This window comes from Conger conger, chromosome 4 (genome assembly GCF_963514075.1).
Source record: "Conger conger chromosome 4, fConCon1.1, whole genome shotgun sequence".
In the NCBI taxonomy this organism is placed as follows: Eukaryota; Metazoa; Chordata; class Actinopteri; order Anguilliformes; family Congridae; genus Conger; species Conger conger.
The window spans coordinates 73,333,800-73,337,262 of NC_083763.1; the positions used below are offsets into that span (position 1 = coordinate 73,333,800).

At 46.3% G+C, this 3,463-nt stretch overlaps 1 protein-coding gene across 1 annotated transcript in view; it reads left to right on the forward strand.

Moving 5' to 3' along the window:
• Positions 1-3,371: 3,371 nt before the first annotated feature.
• LOC133126170 (cadherin-10-like) overlaps positions 3,372-3,463 on the forward strand; it is a 65,181-nt gene continuing 65,089 nt past the window's right edge. Inside the window, exon 1 of the mRNA XM_061238092.1 lies at positions 3,372-3,463. This exon is cut by the window's right edge and continues 69 nt beyond it. The gene's annotated coding sequence lies outside the window, so the exon portion shown is untranslated.

The window sequence follows — 3,463 nt, forward strand, 5'->3', positions numbered from 1 at the left end:
GGGCGCTGGTCTTCCTACAAACTCAGATCTTAATTACATGCTGGATTCAATGGGAACACTCCTCACCCGTCGTTTCAGAAATTAGCAAGCCGCAGGGCGGGTGGCGAGGCCACTCTGAAAAGCGGCGGGCCTGGAGACCGGCAGGGCGAGGGGTGGACGGCTGCACACCGCACCCCAACCGCCGTCCTCCATTTTAAATCCGCCCAAGAACAGAGGGATTCACCAAGCAGGATTACCGAGTTAGCTCCACAACTGCGCTGAGTAAAAACTGAGAACTACTCCTTTTTTACTTCAGCCCGCGTTCCTGTTTCAGGAGGTTGCAGTTATCCCGCTAGCTGAGTAACTCTGCTTCATGAAACAGAGCCCAGAAACACAGCCAAACAGACAAAACGCAATTACCAAGGCGGCCAAATGAAAATGGAATGGGGGGACGGGGACACTGCACCCCAACCGCAGTCCTCCATTTTAAATCCGCCCAAGAACAGAGGGATTCACCAAGCAGGATTACCAAGTTAGCTCCACAACTTGTAGCGTAGTGGTTAAGGTACATGATTGGGAGCCACAATGTCAGTGGTTCGAATCCCGGTCGAGCCACAATAAATGATCCGCACAGCCGTTGGGCCCTTGAGCAAGGCCCTTAACCCCACATTGCACCCCGGGTGCTGCACTGTGGCTGCCCACTGCTCCTAAGTTACTAGGATGGGTCAAATGCAGAGGACAACTTAACCCACAGGGTTCAATAAAGTATATCTTATCTTATCTTATAACTGCGCTGAGTAAAAACCCCGGGACTACTCCTTTCTTACTTCAGCCCGCGTTCCTCGTTTCAGGAGGTTGCAGTTATCCCGCTAGCTGAGTAACTCTGCTTCATGAAACAGAGCCCAGAAACACAGCCAAACAGACGAAACGCAATTACCAAGACGGCCAAATGAAAATGGATACGGGCACCCGGGACGTCTGAACAAGCCGTAGTCTGGTCAGCGGAGGTATGGATCATAAGTGATTGTTTTAAAACGTTAATCCCTGGACCGCTGTGTATTCTTACATTATTTCAATAAATACATTGCTGTTCTCTGAAAAATGTACTTCAGTATTTTGAATAATGCATTTCAGTAGAAACAGTAGGTGCACTCCAGATGCATTATCCACTACATACATAAATATAGTATTTATATTTTTCTTGACAATGCATTTTCTTGGATATGCTCCAGTGAGACTAATGGCAATTGGTGTATAATTAAAATAAATTAAAACTTGAATTACCATTTAATTAAAAGGAAACATTAAGAATTATGACTATGAAAGTGCCAATGTTTTGATATAATTTGTGTGAGTATAATTAAATGCTGAAAAAAATATATACACAAGCACTGCTTTGCATTGTGAACGAAAAATTAAAGAATGGCCGTTTATCGGATGCCCGTGTCTGAAAATATAACTTTTTTAGATAGTGTGGTTGCTGGCACAGTATATGAGGGCCTTCCTCTCTTCCTCTGCTTGTGAAAGGGTGCCCTTGGCATGACCTTGCCTAATGTCTCTCCTTCTAGAAATGTCTGAGGTATAAACCACCAGCCACAACGGTATCGTCTCAAGTCATATCGTCCAATCAGGCTCTCCCACAGTCATACCTCAGCCAATAAGAGCTCCGTGTCAGGCAAGATTCATTGTACATATACTGTAGGTTCGCATTTCTGAAAAAAATAAAATAAAAAAAATCCCACATTTCTGTGCACAGAGAAACTATGACAGTTTTCCTTTCAATTTATTCATAGACATCCATAAAAAAAGGTTATTAATAGACTACAACCATTAGGCTATCATTAACCTCCCAGAGGGATAAATACTATTAAAATGAAAGTTAATTCCATGTCTGGGACATATGAAATGGGTTTCTTCGAGTGGGCGTTTTCACGTTTGACAGGCATGCATGTTGGGCAGAAGAGTAAATTGCAGAGTTCTGGATCATCATCGGATGATAACATAATACACACACTCACACACATTTATACACAGCATTTATTTATTTATTTATTTATTTATTTATACTCCGGTTAGCGTTAATAATACATTCATACTGATATGTTTGAGATAAAACTTCTGCAGAGGAAAAGCTTGCTTGTGAAATTGCTACCTTGGGTAAATTATTTATCGCAGTCGCGGTTCTGACAGACAGGCCATGCATTTCAAAGTCAGTGCGCGAGACGCTTTATCAGCGGCTGTGTATATGTACAGAACACGTATCGACAGTCCGGATTTATTCATTCTCTTTCTCCCGCTATGAATGCCCCAGTCATATATTACATTCCCCCGCTACCCTCGCGTTGAATTAAAATACTGTGTCATATTTCAAACGGGCGCGATTGTGAGGAGATTGCGGAAGGGGACTGAAAAAGATGCACTGAAACGCTTTCTAATAAAAAAAAAGGAAAGAACGAGATGGGGAGGGTGCGGAGGAAGAGAAATGTTCGCTCACCCCCCCCACCCTATCCCGGTCCCCCCCCCTGAAAATGATTCACAAGTTATGGGCGCATCTTTCCCACTTTTGCCGTCTCTGACAGTAGATTAGATTGGCCTGCTCACTTCAGGCGTCAGGCAGCGGAGAGTCAATCTCTCACCGGGTCCTTTTAACAAAGCTTTCTGCCAGGCATTCTGTTTGTGAACGCTCTAAGGGTATTCACATGGAAATATCTCTGCTTCACCCCCCCCCCCCTCTCTCTCTCTCTCTCTCTCTCTCCGTCCTTCCACCATCCGGCTTCTAACCTCCTCATCCTCAATTCTGCATCTCAGTCAGTGACAACTCTTTCACTCTCTCTTTCTTTATCCCTCTGTGAGGGAGGGAGTGCTTTCTCTTCTTTCTCTCCTCTCCTGTTCCTCTCTGTGTGTTTTTTTTTTTTTTTTTTCTGCTGGGGACTTGTGAATGGCAGCCAATCAGGAGCTAAGACCTCTCTGCTTCAGTCTCTCTGACACCCAAAGCAAGAAGTGATGCAGCAGAGAAGAGAGAGAGAGAGAAGTAAGGGGGGAGAGAGAGAGAGAGGAGAGAGGGATGGAGGGAGGAGAGAGGGGGAGGGGGAGAGAGAGAAGGGGGGTAGAGAGGGATGAGAGAGGGAGAGAGAGATGGAGGGATGAGAGGGGGAGGGGGAGAGAAAGAGGAAAGGAGTAGAGAGAGAGAGAGAGAGAAGTAAGCGGGGAGAGTGGGGGTAGAGAAAGAGGGAGGGAGGAGAGAAGGAGAGAGAGAGTGAGGGGGAGGGAGAGAGCGAGGGAGTGAGAGGCAGAAGAAGAGAGGGAGGGGGAGAGAAATGGGGGGAAAGAGGGAGGGGGGGAGAGAGAGAAAGAGGGAGGGAGGGCGGGAGAGAGAGAGAGAGAGCGAGAGAGAGAGAGAGAGCCAGGCAGCTGGACTCACAACACAACTGTGCAGTCAGTCCTGGAATCTGGAGCGGCGGAGAGCAGCAGAGCTGACAGAGGC